The sequence below is a fragment of the Malaclemys terrapin genome, chromosome 7, assembly GCF_027887155.1.
Source record: "Malaclemys terrapin pileata isolate rMalTer1 chromosome 7, rMalTer1.hap1, whole genome shotgun sequence".
Classification (NCBI taxonomy): domain Eukaryota; kingdom Metazoa; phylum Chordata; order Testudines; family Emydidae; genus Malaclemys; species Malaclemys terrapin.
In genome coordinates this window covers 82,833,380-82,851,471 of record NC_071511.1, presented here as the reverse complement: position 1 = coordinate 82,851,471, position 18,092 = coordinate 82,833,380, and the positions used below count along the sequence as shown (strand labels likewise).

Sequence of the window (18,092 nt, the reverse complement as noted above, 5' to 3'; positions counted from 1 at the left end):
TAGCGTACAGCTACAGCTGGGTGAATGTTGCTCTCTCTGGCACTACAGATGTGTACACATTAAATGAATTTTCTTTGACCATACTCACTACCCTTTTTGGTTTGTTTTCCACATACATTTGAATTCTCAAGCTTTACTGGCATGAAAGTTGGTGAAAAGCAATTTCAAAGCTTCATGCACCAATATTCATAGAAACGGAACTTAATATTTGTAGAGATGAGCATTCATGTTTGAAATTTGTTTTATATTCATCCTATCAAGGCTCAGAAACAGCACCACCAATCAAACTAATCAACTTAGCTCAAGTAGAGTGCAATACACATCTCTGGAGGGGGCCTGCACAAGGCATATGCACCACTTAAGTCCTACTTAAGCACTACTTGGAGGGCTAGGAGCTCGGTTTGCATGCCCCCTATGTTCCTCCCTCCCACCGGTCCTTCTCTCTTTCACGCTGTGTGTGTGTGTCTCTCTCTCTCTCTCACACACACACCAAGGCACACCACATACTTATGAACTGTTCTAAAGTAATCTCCCTTTGGATAACAGTAGTACTTAGAATCTTGGTGTCACCTTTGCTGTATTTGGTGGGATGGGTTTTAATTTATTATAAAGAGCATAAAGAACCATAATTTGGGATAATATTGCTTTCTGCTTTAGTTTGTTATGTTTATAACACAGTTTTAGTATGTAATTTTATCTTGTATCAGTAAATATTTAGGAACTGAGATTTAAAATTTTGTTCACTAAAAAACATAAAACTCTGATCCTGAAATTCTTGTTCATTCTGAACTACCATCAATGTGAAATATTTTCTCATGAATATTATACTTTAGTGTGTTTTCAAAGTAAAATTTCATAGAATTAGTTATGTTGCAAAGTTATTTGACATAAAATTGCTGTAAAATAAGTGTGGAAAAAACTGATGAACAAAGGGCGCTCTAAGTAGGTTAAAGAAGCACAAGGAATCAACAGCAGTGGAAATAATTAAAATTCTACAATGTGTAAAAATAAAATAGCAATAGGAAATGTTGTAATCAGCACACAGTGCTTAGTCACTCTGCTACAAGGTTAGAAATCTGAAATGGGTTGCTGAAGGAAAATTTTGTCTGAGTATAGTCTATTAGTATATGTTAACTGGACAAGAAATATATAGGAAAAGATTGAATATGAAATAGAACACGTTAGGAAATATAAAAACAAAGCATTTAACATCTGCTATACTTCAGTTGATGGAATATGATGAAAGTTCAAACGCTAGCTGAACCCATTTTATATATTTTTAGTTAGAAATGGTTTAATATGGTGTGGTGTTTGGTTAGTTCTCACAGAACCTCTTCAAAAATAACCTTTGCCTTTGATGAATCTAAAAAGATCCCGTTTCCACATTTTGAAAATTCTTCCATTGCCACAGTGCTAGGGTATGTATGTATGTATGCGGAGGATGCAGGGGGGAAGACCTGTTTCCCTTACAGAACAATCAGGCTGAAACACAGTGATTAGAAATGTGTACTGTGTTTCGTTTTTGGGAAACTTTTTTTACACCTGAAAAACTCAGTTTTGGGTTGACTGAATTCATCAAATTCATTTCAATTTTAGTGAATTGTTTCAATTGAAATGAGAATTTTTTCCCCAGAAATGTCAAAACAGAACTGCTTTGACATAATGAAAAGGCTTGTTTCAAGTTTTTGGGCTAGATTCATACACCAAAACTGGAGGAATAGGGGGCAGTCCACCCCCAAATTACTTTTAGTCCAGTGGTTAGGGCACTCACCTGAGATATAGGAGACCCATGTTTGAATCTCTGCTCTGGAACAGGGACTTGAATTCAGGTTTCCCCCATTCAAGGTCTTTGTCTCTCCTGTTGAACCTGTTCTGCTTTGTTTACATCCAGGAATAGTAATTTGGCCAGCAACAGAGTGTAGAAGAATGACTCTATAGCTCAGTGGTTAGGGCACTTGAGGGCAGGGGTGGCCAACTTGGGTACCAGTCCCTGTTAAATAGGAGAGACTGATACTCACCCCAGAATACGCACTCACCAGAGAGGTGGGGCACTCACCAGAGAGAGAGAGACAAGTGTTCAAGTCCCTACTCTGAAGCAGGGAATTGCTCTTGAGTCTCCAATGACAATCACACTCCAATCACAAATGAGTGTCCTATCCATTAGGCTATAGGTCATATGGGGGCTATTGCCACCTCAACCGCCTCCTCTTCTATGAATGTAACCCTTCATTTTCTTTGTTTTTATTAATACCTGAAATAACAAAATGTTTCATTTTATCTATGACAAATTTTTCTGACTATTTCAGTTCACCAAACATTCTGAAGAGTTTCGGTTTGCTTCAGGTTGAATTGAATTTTTTTTTTATTTTTATTTTTTGGAACTGCCAATGAACTTAAAAATCAGTTATTGGCCCAGCTTTACCTAATCTTTTGTACTGGTTGATCACAGGATGTCTATGAGCCATCAATGTGATGCAGCTGTGAAAAAGGCTGATGCTGTCCTAGGATGATATAGAGACAGGGAAGTGTTAGCATGATTATGCAAGGCACTGGTGAGACCTCATCTGGAATACTCTGTGCAATTCCGAGGAATGGAAAATCTATTTTATGAGAGGAGAGTCAAAGAGCTTGGCTTGTTTAGCCTAACCAAATGAAAGCTGAGAGGAGATGTGATTGCTCTCTATAAATACATCAGAGGGATGAATATCATGGAGGGAGAGGAGTTATTTAAGTTACGCTCCAATGTGGACACAAGAACAAATGGATATAAACTGACCATCAACAAGTTTAGGCTTGGAAGTAGACAAAGGTTCATAACTATCAGGAGGAGAAAAGTTCTGGAATAGCCTTCCAAAGGGAACAGTAGGGGCAAAAAAACCTAACTAGCTTAAAGACTGAGCTTGATAAACTTATTGAGTTTATATGATGAGACTGCCTATAATGGCATGTAACTGCTCTGTGACTGCTAGCTGCAAATATCTCCAATGGCCAGTGATGGGACACCAGATGGGGAGGGCTCTGTTTTACTACACAGAATTCTTTTCCAGCTGTCTGGCTGCTAGATCTTGCCCCCCTGCTCAGGGTCTAACACCATATTTGGGGTTGGGAAGGAATTTTCCCCTGGGTCACATTGGCAGAGACCCTGGTTTGTTTGTTTTTTTGCCTTCCTCTGCAGCATGGGGCCTTGGTCACTTTCAGGTTTAGTTTAAATGGTGGAATCTCTGTAACTTGAAGTCTTTAAATCATGATTTGAGGACTTTAGTAACTCAGGCAGAGGTTAGGGTTCTATTCCAGGAGTTTGTGGGTGAGGATCTGTGGTCAGCCATGTGCAGAAGGTCAGATTAGATAATAATGGTCCCTTCTGACCTTAAAGTCTGAGTCTGTGATATATCTCATGGTGCTTCACAAATGCACCATATCAGCCAAAATATTAATATAAGTTGTAGAAATATGCATGTAAATACTGTAATACAGAGGGAGTTTTCCAGTACTGGGCCTGATGAAATACATCCTGGAATACTTAAGGAACTGGGTCAAGAAATCTGAGCTATTAGCAGTTATCTTTGAGAACTGAGGAGGATGGGAGAGATCCCAGAGGACTGGAATAGGGCAAATGTAGTACCTACCTATAAAAAGGAATAAAGACAACCCAGGGAATTATAGACAATTATGGAGCAAATAATCAAACAATCAAATTGTAACAATTAGCATGTATTTGTGAAGAATCAAATCATGTCAAACCAACCTAATATCCTTTGTTGACAGGGTAACAAGCCTTGTAGATTGGGGGGAGGGGAGGGAGAGGCAGTAGATGTGATATATCTTAACTTTAGTAAGGCTTTTGATACTGTCTCACATAACCTTCCCTAGTTAGTTTATGAGAAATGTAGCCTAGATGAACCTGCAATAAGAGGGTTGGAAAACCATCGTCAGAGAGAAGTTATCAATGGTGATGGTCCAGCTGGAAGGGCATATTGAGTGGATCCTGCAGAGATCTGTCCTGGGACCAGTTTTATTCAATATCTTCATAAATGATTTGGATAATGGCACAGAGTACACTTATGAAGTTTGTGGATGATACCAAGCTGGGAGGGATTGCAAGCATTTTTTAGGACAGGATTAGAATTTGAAATGATCTGAAATAGATAGGGTGAAATTTGATAAGAACAAATGCAAATACACTTAGGAAGGAATAATCAATGGCCCAAATACAAAAGGTGAAATGACTGCCTGGGAAGGAGTACTGCAGAAAAGGATCTGGGGGTTATAGTGGATTACAAACTAAATATGAGTCAATAATGTAAAAGTGTTGGGGAAAAAGGGAACATTATTCTGGGATATGTTAGCAGAAGTGTTGTAATCAAGCCATAAAGTAATTCTTCCATTCTACTCAGCACTGAAAAGGCCTCAACGTGGAGTATTGTGTCCAGTTCTGGGCACCACACTTCAGGAAAGATCTGGACAACTTGGAGAAAGTCCAGAGGAGAGCATGTTAAATGATTAAAAGTCTAGATAATGTAACTGTTAAAGCAGGATTGAAAAAAAATTGAACTTGTTTAGTCTGGAGAAGTGAACACTGAGGGGTGGACATAAGTACGTAAAAGGTTGTTATAAAGAGGAGGGTGATAAATTGTTCTCCTTATCCACTGAGGACAGGACAACAAATAATGGGCTTAAATTGTAGCAAGGAAGATTAAATTAGACTTTAAAAAGGAAAAACTTCCTAACTGTAAGGGTAGCTAACCCCTGGAACTAATTACCTATGGAGGTTGTGGAATCTCTGTCATTGGCGGTTTTTAAGAACAGGTAGACAAACTCCTGTCAAGAATGGTCTAGATAATACTTAGTCCTGCCTCAGTGATGGGGACTGGATTAGATTTACTTACTGAGGTCTCTTCCAGTCCTACATTTCTGATTCTATGCTTCCAGTACTGGGGCAGAGCTAATATAGGAACATTATAGAACAGATGAGGCAGCTCACATATAGTACAAGATCTGAATGGTTTGAAGTGATTTTACCCATGGATTTTAGAAGTTAAAAGAAGATTGGACCTCTGCTCAAACCAGTGAGTAGCAAATGCTTTGGCTGTTCTCAGACCCCCACCCGCAAGCTACATATGCTGTATGTAAGTGATTTCCTTCCGTCTGATTTTAGTCAAAAGGAGGAATTCCTTTTGTAGCTGTTGGTGGGCAGATTTGTTTTCATTTTTCCAAGTCAGTTTGCCCTGTGTTTTGAAAAAGCAAAGTTTGCTAAATCATAAGTAAGAGGAAAGGCTTTTTTTATTTTGGACAGCTTGTAATTCAAAAACTCTAAATAAAATAGAGTTACAATTTTAGCATCACCATTATGACTACATAACACACGGGTGGGTGCAGTAGCAAGGCACAGGCAAATAGTGGTTCTGAACTGCCTGTGGACACATGGGTGTGTGCAATTTCCACCCTGTGTCTGCAGGCATCTGCACCTAAATAAGAATTGCCCTCATGAGGACAGGTGATAGTGCTACTGTCACCTTCTGCAGGGAAAAGCCAGCTTTAAACTGCTTCAGACGCTGCCTGTGGCGCCTCACCCACAACTCCTCCCCAGTAGGCTATGTCCAATTTGTGGGCATCACCAGCCAATAACCTTTCCTACATCAGAGAGGGTATTTTTTGTTTGGTTGGGCCACTGCTTCCACTCACTAGGCATCTCCATACACTAACTTACTTTTATTTTTGACAGTGGTGTTGGGAATGTATCAAAAAACCATATAGCAAAAAGCATTTTTTGCATCATATCACATTTCAGCAACTATTTTCCTTCCTGCTGCAGTTCTGCATGTAATGTTAACTATGCTGCATCAGGATCAATGTAACCTGTTTTATGATTCTATCCTGAGTTTCTACTAGGATATTCAATACCAGTACTGCATCTGCTTTTAGCTGAAACTGAACTGTTAAAGCCTGTCTCTTGTTTCAAACAGTTTGCTCCAAGGATTGATTGGCTACCCACACATCTCTAGCACGTAACACATTCTAATAGGCCAATTTATAGATAAGTAGTGTGATTTTCTCTAAAATACCTCTATAGGGATTGTGCTGACTATAATAGAAAACTTGTGAGATTCATTTCCAGTTTTTCATATAAAATTATCATTACAGTGATGGATTTTTTTTTAACTTGGAAGCAATCTTCATTGGAGAGCAGGCTACAGAAAACTTTGTGATTGGATACATTGTTAACTCCAAACTACTTTAATAGTCTCACAACTTCCCTAAAATAGTCCCTAAAATAGTTGATCACATTTGACCAGGGGAATAGAAGTTCCATAGGAGGTTATGTAAAGTAATGAAAGGATATTCATATATTAATGGAAATGAATTTTTGGAGGGGTGGGGAGCGGAACTCTACTATTACTGAGTTATAGATAAAATTGGGTTTAAAGAGTCCAATAAGCTAGTTTGAAGTTCAAAGAAACTTGTGCATAAATTTTGCCTTCCTGCAGTCATTGCATGTTAACACCTATAACTGGATCAAAAGAAAAGTAGAAATAGAGTAGTTCCAGAACCCCAGACTAATTAAATCAATCTTTCTTGCTCCATGATGGAATTTTAAAAAAACGTATGGTCTTCTTTTAAATATTATCCTTATGAATCAAAGAATGTATCCTCTAACCATTCCAAAGTAAGTTTTACACACACACAAAACCCTGGAGTGAAAGAAAGATTGTCTTCCCCGTGACCTAGTGGTTCCAAGAGATGCTGTCTGGAGATGTGTTAGAAATGTTTCTGTTCCCCCCTTGATCTATAATTTCCATTTCTTTATAAGAAAAAGCTTTGAAATAGAAATAAGTATATGTACTGTTTTTATATCTGTGTATTGATTTTCTTTAATTTGATTTAACGTTGTAAAATACAAAATCTCTTATTTGATATATTGCTGAATAGGTTCTGTTACATGTTTTTAAAAGCAAGGTGGGCTAAGAGCAGAACGGAACAACCACAAGGTATGGCCATGAATACTCATAGCTGGCTGATCTACATTTGAATTAATAATTGTGTTTTAATGCTTGTCAACTAACATGATTGAAAAATTGGGTATAGAAAAGTGCAGGTCATGGTTATTCCTAAATGCCATTTTCAAAACTTCTAGCTTCTGAAGGTCTGAATTTGAGGAAACATTAAATTGTGGCAGATAATTAAAAGTATAACCCAGTGGTAAAGATGGGTAACGGATATATGAAAAAGGAGAAAAGGAAGGTAATGATAACTGATCTTTTACAATAAAGAGATTATTCACTACAAAAAAAAAATTCTCCAGCAATTTTTAACACTAACAAATACTGTCTGAAAGAAATTATGCAATTCAATGCATGGACGATGTGCAAAACAAAACAAAACAAAAAATCACCGACAACCAGAACCCAGCCTTCTGTATATAGGTCCACATTAAGGCACTGATCATGAAATTAACTTGTCTATGTAGAACCCTGAGCCTGCAAGGAACTCCATTGACTGAAACAGGGCTCTGCACAAGTCTGGAGCTCATTGCACTGTTGTGGGCCTGAAACACTAAATATAGAAATAATTGAAAAAACAATACCTTCTGCTGCAATGATATTCCTTTCAAAACCTCATAAATACTATTTAACAGTAACTAGCAAAATAATAATGATAATACCCCATCGAGTAAACCTATTCCAGGGGTGTAATAAGAATATCCCTTTCCCTCCCATCAAATGTTACTTCAATCCTAGTACTCAATAACAGTTACCAAGGAATTGACTTTTTTATGGATGGAGGGAAAAAAACATTGGAGCTCTTCTTAAGAATACCCCTAATATTCCTATATGTTCAATAAAATACTAAACTTTCTTAAAAGTTGGCATCTATTTGAGGTGGTACAATTCTTTAATTCCCTTAGACTATACAAAATAAGATAATGTTCTGTCCCCACTTTTGACAGCTTTTTAAAATTGTCTGGTGGTTTGGGTTTAAAAGATTTGTGGGGAAAGGTGACTTTGATGCAGTCTTAAATACAGTACTTCTTGACACAGTGGAGTAGAGCAGCAGTATTAGTATTAACATAATTATGTTGTTAAATGCACCAGAGATGAATTACTTAACACAAATTAAACAAGTTACATTCTTATTTCATAAACTGCATTTAATCTCATGCATGACTGTCTCTATGATAGAGTTACAGCAATACAGGAAATTAAATATGAATGGAAGAGTAGCCAAAACCTTCATAAGCAGATGTTTTGTGTTTGAACTAAAATTGAGAAAGCTATACTTTAAAAGTCATTCAGGGCAAACAGGAGAGATCCCATATAATTGCTGAGTAAAGTAAATTTATATTTTAATGGTTATTTATTTTGTGGTAGTGCTTCAAAGCCCCAACTGAGATCTAGCCTTCACAGTGCAAGGCACTGTACAGACTCATAGTAAAAGGCAGTAATTTTCAAAAAGTTCATAGTCTAAGTAGGCAAGGTAGACGAAGGATGAGAGAAACTATTATTATCACTGTTTTACAGATGACCAGTTGTGGCATAGAAAGATCAAGTGTCTTGCTCAAGATCACGCAGGAAGTCTGTGTAGAGTTGGGAACTGAGCACAGAACTCCTGTATCCCAGTCCAGTGCCTTAGATCATTGTTCTATTTTTATGTAAAAATGGTGGCCAAAACATTTCCTAAGTATGAAAACTTATGTAAAGATAAATTTAATGGGTGTGGCCATCCCTCAATGTCTGCCTCTGAAGGAGGCCACACCTCCTCACAGTCTGGTCAGCTAGAGCACACTCAAAACAAAGAAAGGGGGAATTAGCAGTACTCAGTGGGCCCCAGCCTTCAAGCAAGGAGGGGCCACAAACAGTCTGGGCTCTGGCCGGTTGTCAAGACAGGGCGGTACTAAGTTATAAGTTCAGCCCTCAAGCAGGGCAGGGCAGTAAATAGTCAGGGCTTTGGCCTGCAGTCAGGCAGAGCTGTAGCCCCAAACACCATGTATGGGGCTCCGGCAGGGTAAGCACCACACACAGTCTATGGAACTCTGGCAGGGATGACTGAGGAGCACAGAACTCCTGGCCTAAGGAGGGGGAGTTCCGCTACCCCAGGGGTGGAGTGGCAGGGGTAGTGGGATGCAGGCCCACCAACTCCACCACGTGCCAGCCCAGGGCCCTAACAATGGCAGAGTGGTGTGCCACTAGGTCAGCGTGGAATTCACCTGCAACATGTTGAACATGTTTCTGGTGGCACCACACCCAGATGGTAGTTTGGCTCCCCTGTGCTGCTTCCTATTCTCCTCCTCGGGTGTACTTGCATCCAGGGGTTGTCCTCAATCTCCCTGGGATATACCACCAAGGGTAGTGGTAGCAGCTTCTCAGCATCACGAATGGCAGGGCACTCTGGAAACTTGGGTTGGTCCTTCGGGCAGAAGCGGTTCTCCTTGGCATCCTGCTCCAGCAGTGGGGAAGAAGGGTCTGTCTCCCTCAGCAGCTCCCTCCTAACTGAGCTGCTGGGCTGGCCTTTTATACTTCCTTTTCCTGTCTGCCCCCTGCTTCCGGCATGTGGTTCTGCCCCCCAGGCGGCTTGCGGTGTTCCCTCCACGTCCACCTCTGAGGGAAGCCACGCCTCCTCGCTACACAAAGCACTGATTGACTTCAGGGGGCAAAGATATCATCCAAGTTTTCTACAGATCATCCCTTTCAGAGGAGGGGGTAGCCACATTCCTGAGGAGAGCAGGCTCCCTGGGATTTCTCTGAGAGAACGATCTAGCCAAGATTAGCTGATATGAATTGCAGAGAGATTTACTCTGAAACTATTACTAAGATGTCCATGAACATTCAGAAATATTATAAATATATTGATCCTATTTTAAAAATGCTCTTTGCCCTTTTCCATATGTGCTGAAATATGAGGCAACCAGAAACATTCAAAGGAAAGGGTTACCAGTTGTCCGATTACTCCACGTGAAGGAACTTAACAGCAATTCTGTAAATTGTCCAGAGCTGCTGGTAGATAACTCTAACATGTGCCATGTAATAGATAGACAAACATAATTAGCTGAAAATATATTCAGAAGGTGACAGTCTATGCACATATCCTTCCGGGGCTTGCACGCTTTATTTGAAAACTTACCAGAAAAAAACTTTAAAAATGAAAGCAGTAAGTATATGCAGCATTACAGTGCCTTTATAAGATGCTGCCTTTTATAAAACTGAACCAAAAAAGGTAATGACAGGCCCAATCCAGCTAAGGAAAGTTTTTTTTTTATAATGAAAATAAATGATTAAAAATATATAAATTACGCTTTAATTGTTACGACTGGACATGAGATCTGGTTAATTTAATTGTATAACTATAGAGGTTAGAGGTGGAAAAGAGATCTATCATGTTATCCAGTCCATTGCCCTGCCATTGCAGGAGTATTCCCTATACATACAGGATTATTTCCCAAAAATATTACTAGATGTTTTATTGTGTATGCATAAATTGCCCTTTTATTTATTTGCCTCTGAATGTTAATATTTCTAGTGATAATTAATTAGTTATGGAGCGCAGGTGCTTATTGTAGATAGTAGCACAATGTTATTTATGGAGCACTGGCTTCTTATTAAAATAGAAATTTGACAAATACCAAAGCCATCTTCTAGGAGCCAAATATTAGTACGTTCCCCTCACTATCTGCCCACCCCGCTCCACCTGTGTGTGTATGCGCGCATGCTCTTATAGCTTGACTTGGAAAGGCAAAAAAGGGGTTCTGCAGTCATGGAAGGAAAAGAAACCCTTTCCTTTTAATCTCAAGGCTGCAGAGCAGGAGCTTAGTTGCTCTGCAGCCACTGCTATGACCCTACTCATTGTGGGCAATGGTTAATCTAGCCCAGCTTTATCGTACCTTAACTCCCTTGCACAATGGGGCGGAGTAGCTTCTGGGGAATAGATAGCTGTAGCTACACAATCCCCTACAAAGGGTCTCCAAACTCTGCACAGCAAAACCATTGCTGGTTTCATAGCATTTGGGGCCCTCTGATGTCAGGCAGGATTTGGACCTAACATTCTTAAGTAAGTGAATTATATAGTAGAACAAACATTTGATTAAAAATGAAAAAAATAAAACAAATACACTGTCCCTTTTGCTTCTAGCCTAGGTCTCTAACTATCGCCTAGTAAACTTGGCACAGGGCATCTTTTCAGATATAATAGGGAATGGGCCTGATCCCAAGAGGTGCTACATGTGCAATTCTCATCTCAGTGGGGACTGAAGTACTTAGGATTTCCTAGGTTCTCTGTTTTAGGGCTATTCTCTGTGTCTGTTAGGGGTGCAGTTTTTTCCTGGTATAGTTATATCAGCATAAGCCCTAGTATGGATGGACTTATTATTCAGTTTATTCCACTTCCTGAACTGTGCAAGCATTTTTATACTGGTATAACTGCATCAACTTGGGTGGGGGGGATTTGCCCTTTTAACTATTCTGGTATAGTTAAAGTGGCAAAGTTTTCTAGTGTAGACTAGCCCTCCCCCCTTCCAAAATTGTGTTGAAGATTACAATTAATTGTAACTGGATTCCTGAACTTTACAACAGTGCATGTTAAAGTTCAGTCCAGGGTTAGAAGTATCCCAAAAATTCCAAGGGGTGAAATTTTGGTAAAGGAAATGGCCACCAAAAAGGACATATATGAGATGGACATGGCTAAGTAACTAATATGACCTTAATTTCACTCAAGTTCAGTTGTAGACACTTCTGATATGTACAGCACTTAAAGCCATCTTGCTCAAAGAACATTTATATCTTCTGTGCAAAATGACAAAGGAGAAATTACTTTTTAGCCTTTTAGTTTTGAAAAAGTAGATGTCTTAATTTCTGTTGGCCTGGTCTTTCACTCCAATTGTAGCAGTGGAGCAGACCACAAGCAAGTGCACAGGCAACCTTAATTCTGGCATTTCCTAACTTTTGAGAGCTTGACTTTCCAACATTAATAATGTTCTTGTAATGCAGTTCTTTTTGTGAGTAATAATACATAGAAAATACCCTGCTTTTATCCATTAAGACAGATCTAAATCCAACACTAATTTTTCTGCAGCAGATGCAGGGCGTAGGCATGGAGGCAAACAGATTTATGGTGTTTTATATATAATTGATTTTCTTCATCTGCTCTGGTTCAGTGTTGCTTGAATTTACTTAATTTAATATGCAGATAGTGCCACTGAAAAGAAAAAGATGTGAAGTGAAAAACTGCTGGAGGCCATAATAATAAACTCTTAAAAGTTTAACTTTATTGCAAATAACTGAAAATGAAATTTTCTCCTAGTAGAAACTGGGGCATTGGGGCCGGGTGTTAAACAAAAGACACAGGCCTGTGCATGGGAGATTTTAGTGGCTGTGTGAATGTCTGGTTGTACTTAGTGGGAAAAACACGTTCAAGACAACATAGAATACATCTTTTCAAAAAGACCAACTAATTCAAAATTATTTTTTAAAATTACATTGAGGATCCAGATATAGCTGCAGAATATAGAGATACTTGTTTATTATAAACCAAAAAAGTTTCACATTGAGAAAAATTTTGACTCAATCACAAAAATAATTCCGGCATTCTGCACTTCCATTTCAGGTCTTCATTTTGTCAGTAATCACCATAGGCCAGATTGTGCCCCCATTGATCTGTGCTTGGAGGGCTCTTCCACGGACGCATTGCCATTTAGAAAGAGGATTCAGGAACCTCCATGGTACTATCCTGTCCAACCTTCCTGATTGGAATTGGGTTGTGTGTGGAGATGGGGCAGGGCTGGGGTAAAACGTCATTTGGAAAAGTTAACACCACTCTAGTAACTTTTCCACAGATCCCCTGTGCTCTAGGAAAACATGAGGACAGTCGTGGTCAGGGGTGGAATGGTTCTAATGGCTCCATGTGGGATTAGGGCCCAATCAGTGCGTTTTAGTTGATGGTTTAAATCCAGCTAATGGCAGACATATTAGGCAGACTCCACAAATACAAGGAAGCCATGAATGCTGGCTCCTGATAGAATCACAGGACTGGAAGGGACCTGAAGAGGTCATCTACTCCAGTCCTCTGCACTTATGGCAGGACAAGTATTATCTAGACCATCCCTGACAGGTGTTTGTCTAACCTGATCTTAAAAATCTCCAATGATGGTGATTCCACAATCTCCCTAGGCAATTTTTTCCAGTGCTTAGTCACCCTGATAAGTAGGGTATGTTGGGGAGGTTCAGATATGCATTGCCAAATATAAATTTAAGGTTGGGACTTACAAAGTAGCCTAAGGAAATTAGGTTCTTAACTGCCATTTAGGCGCTCAACTTCCTTAATCTCTCTTAAAAATTCCTGTATACATTTTCAGTCTTTGCTTGTACACTTACAAATTGTGGTCTGTCTATATAGCTTTGTGTGTAGAATGGGATGTATTAATTAAAAATCTTGAATAAAACTTAATTAAAAAGTACAGTAAGAGTCTGATTTTATTTTTCAGGCTTCTGCTAGTCCACAGCTGCTAGAATGTGAATTCATTATGACATTAGTAATCCTGTAGTTGAACTGTGCTGGTTTAAATATTGTGAAATCACTGTATGCACATTCACATATGGTATAATTACTAATGCCACAGTACATTGAATGATTGCATTTTATTCAGCAGTGACAGCTCTTGTTAAGGCATTTAAGGCAAAGAAAAGGTATCCTTTTAATATTTAGAAAAACAATAGCCTCAGGTTAGGGGATTAGCCTTTTTTTCATTTTTTAAGCTTATTTTGAAAATGCTGTCATTAAGGAGCAAGAAAACCTTTTTCAGAAAAAATGTCACACACCATTGACACTGGGATTTTGCATATTTTACCTAGAAATTATGCAGAAAATGTTTGATTAAAAGACCCTTTGTCTTTCAGATGGTGAGTTAGGGCAGTGTAATGCAATTTGTTGAAAAGAATGAGGCAAAAAAGTAGGCAATATAAGATTAATTGTCAAAACGTTGAGCAAGGATATAGAATTTCACAAAATTCCTGTGAAAGTTAGTGGGAGTCACATAGCTAAAGCACTGCACAATACATTGACAATTGTACCCTGATGTGTTCAAACAAAGTGTGTAAAATGGAGGCTTAAACTAAGGTGCCCTTCATAGTATTAGCTTATACACACAGTATGGAACACTGTTGTGATCATTAACTTCACTAGTTAGCTTTATTTTTATATAGCACATACGTTTTCAGACTTCCCCCATCAACACAGTGTATACTTAAAAAACACATACTCTTTATACCTATAAATTGTGTAATAGAATTCAATTGGCTAAGAGAACTTCATGTAAATGAAAAGTGGATTAAGTTTGTTGCAATTAGATGAGAGAGATTGCATGATTGCATGAATAAAAACTGAGCGGTCCCAGCAAAGCTTAGCTTGGCTTCTGTTGCAGCAAAATGAAGATAATTAAACATTATTTCATACTTAGGAGACAATTCTGTCTCTGCTTCTGGCTGTAGAGGCTCTTTAAGCAGCAGAATCTGAGTGGGCACACCCTCACTGCATGAAACTAGGCTCTGCAGGGTTCCCTGCACTGTACTGAAACTATGGAGATCACCCTATCTTCCTCTTGAGAGGGAATCCATATACGGTCTCTACAACCTGACGATGGACTGGAGGGATTTCTTCCTCCATCTCCCCTGTGCAGCTGCCCAATGCCCAGATAGAAGTTTTGCTCCATAAGGCATTATTTGCTGTATATTGATTTGTTCTTTTGTTCCATTTAAACTCATCAGACCCATTTAAAAAAAAATCCTGTTTTCCCATTTTAGCTTATATTTTGAGTAAAAAATCAGGGAACTTAAACAAAACTCACAAATGTGAGCTGTGGCAGATATTTGCACCTAGAAAACCACTTCCCTCAAGCCCCACCATGATACAGAGCCATAGATGTATTTTTGAGTGTCTCAGATCTAGGTACAAACATAACTATAGCTATGGTGTATTATGTATATTTAAATAATTGCTTTTGAAGCAAGACAATTTTCTTATTGCAGAGGACTTCCTTTTTCTAACGACAAACATCTGTCCCCTGCCATCTAATAAAGCCTTATTTTTTGTTATATATTCCACATGAGAGCATTCAGAGCTATCTAGTATTTGGTATTCATTCATGTAATTTGCTGTACATACATACATCATCACATAGCATTACAGCAGTTACATTTCTCTGTTTCTGAAACACACAAAATCAAGTATCTAAAGTCCAATCCAAAATAAATAAATAACCAATGCTGAAGTCTAAAAAACACTTAAAAATAGGAATTGTCTACAAGTAACCATCAAAGGAGTTTGGGGCTTGTCTCTTGAGGGGGAGGTGCGTGCCAACAGTGTTGTCTATCACATATTTCTGGGTAATGTATCTCTCTGAACTCCCATTTATGCTGTCCATTGCTGTAGGCTATTAATCTGAAATGATGCTGTTAAACATAATGAAAAAGGTGAAATGGCAAAATAGAAAGTTTGATCATACCCACTACTATGGGATATACACCACAGGCTTGACAGGCTCTGTAGCATCAGCCGAACCTAAGCTATTATCTGTTGTTATGTTGAGTGTAATTGGGGTGCTATTCAACATAACACTTGTGAAAGATCAGTCTGATATCATACTTTTCCAACCTGATTTTCTTATCTTGGCAATGAGCAGAGAGTTTACTTCATTTTTTTACACCACCAAACAGATTTGGCAAATAAGACTTATAACATAAATAAGAATTAAGTAAAACCTGGCTACTGGTGTTTTGTACTAGGCAGTGAGCATTATGGTGGATAACTGTATCAATATCCTGCAGAAATAATCTTCCAGCTGGCTGGAGAAAGGCAGATTGCTAATAGTCCTGCAGAGTAACAGGAGAATAGGACGTCTTCCTCATGTTCAAATTGTGAAGAATGATTACAGAAAGCTCTCTCCAAAAAATGTGGTTTTAGTGTACATGACTGTTGATAGATTAGAGATAGGCTTGAACTACAAAATTTAGATCCATATCAGATTTTCGGACCCCTCAAAGTTTCGGATGAGGGGATAGATTTGTTTCAGAACATTTAAAGTCAGTCCTTAAGCTCTGGATGAATTCAGATGAGTTCAGATTTTGAATACCAGCAATATTGATACGGTTTGGTCCAGGCCCATCTCTAATTTTGATGGGTGCAGAGCTAGGGAACTCTTCCATAGCAATAGCATATCAAATAATGAATTAATTTCTTCTTGCTGCTCTTCTTACCTAGTTAGTATTCTTTGAAAGTTATTTTTTAAATGTTAAGGTAGTAGTGAATGATCAATGTATCTGAGTCTATGCTTTAAACCTTTTTGATGGGGAAAATTGCTTAAATAAAATTAGGATTGTAAAAAGCACTTTCTATCCTGGATATATGGAAAAGTTTTCTGTTACTGCAGTGGCAATGTATTGCACAGAAGATTATGGCAGAAAAGTAACTTCTCTCGTGGCAACATGAAAAATGACCTCTACTGTATTTTCTTTGTACCTATGTTATCTAGCAAGTATATGTTAATTTAATTACAAAAGGTCTAGTGTAATTTAATCTATTAGAAAATAGAACAATGTTCCTTCATTCAAATACACCCCATAAGTGAAGATTTGGGGTGTATTTGATAACCTATGATCAGGTTAGTCTTAAAAATCTTTAATGTGATGTAAAGAACAAATATTTTTAAATGTTACTGATGTGGTGTCAAATTGTAGTGAAGATACTTACGTAGTCCTGTTTCACAATTTCTCTTATTTTTTGCTCTTTATATTTAAAAGATTATAAAAATTACTGAAATGTTTATACTGCTTAAATACCGTTCACCATAGATGAAATTAATGGCAGTTTAAAAAGGTTAGGTTCCTTACATTTTGTGTGTGTTACCCACACAGCAGTATTTATATCTCTGGTAATATGTCATATTACTAATCTGCTACTGCCTATGTACTATGTATATGAGATGGACCATTGTGCCAAAGGTTCAAATTTCTCTCCAGCATATAATGCCAGATTATTTAGTTTCACTTGACACTTATCAGTGTGTGGTTGAACGGAAAGTGTGACTTCCTGACTGTTTTCCTAGTGGCTTTACCCGGTTTTCAGAGATTGTGGAAGAGATGGAAGAAATTCTGCCTTAAGGGACATATTTACATACAACCATGACTTGGTTGCAGAACACTGATCTAACAAATTAGCTATGGAAGACTTTGGGGAGACTATTGAGGGTAGATTTGTGTTCAGATCTCCCCATCTAGTCAAATGTGGGTGTCCTATGTGCTAAAATTATTTGATTCCAATCAGATGTCAGGAATCCACATTTCACAATTAAATATGGACAGTGATGTATGTTCCTCTTGGTAAGAGTAGGACTGATTATAGTTCCAGATCCATAAGCATTAGAAGTGATACAAAATAGAAACATTCCAGGGTAATGGATAAACCTCCATATTCATAGTCCTCCAGTGTTACTGTTCTATTCCAAATTGTAGTATCCTAAACTTTTAAATGTAGTACTCACCTTTCCCCATGGACTGTCTGAAAGACTTAAAAGGGATTAAAAAAAAACAATTGACCTAAGCAAAGCCTGCCTCCTATTCACATACTTTCAAGCTTCTATAAATTTCTAAGATTCCCCTGGAAAGTGTAGTACCACTGGAGAGTCATCGTATTTAGCATCTGCATTGCCTCAAGAGTATTTTTCATTATTAAGAACTGTCATTCTCTCTTAAGATCCCTGGCAATAACAAAGATTTTCTACTTCGTTTCTGAAACAATGCAGTCTGAAGAACTCCTGGTGCTCCATATTTCACCTGCAGTGCATTTCTTAAGGGCTTTGGGGGTTTGGTAAATGTTTACAATGGATTTTTCTATGCTCTGTCAGTTTAGATTGTCTGGAATTCTCTACAGAAACCAAAACTCTTAAGCATTCCTGCTCCAAGAGGGAATCCATAACAAATATGTATCAAGAGGTAATGTCTGTTCAGCCTGTCATTAACGGACTATAGTGAGACTGCTGGGCCTTCTAGGAGCTCTGCTTGTTTTATAAGCAAGATACTTATCACAGGGACTTCTAGTAGATGCAAGAAAATGTG

General features: G+C 38.3%; 2 protein-coding genes across 9 annotated transcripts in view; one reads left to right on the top strand and one right to left on the bottom strand.

Annotated features, from left to right (window-relative positions):
• Positions 1–18,092, top strand: part of CTNNA3 (catenin alpha 3) — a 954,554-nt gene that overhangs the window by 338,323 nt on the left and 598,139 nt on the right. The gene's annotated exons all lie outside the window — the stretch shown is intronic.
• Positions 1–18,092, bottom strand: part of LRRTM3 (leucine rich repeat transmembrane neuronal 3) — a 137,610-nt gene that overhangs the window by 48,765 nt on the left and 70,753 nt on the right. The gene's annotated exons all lie outside the window — the stretch shown is intronic.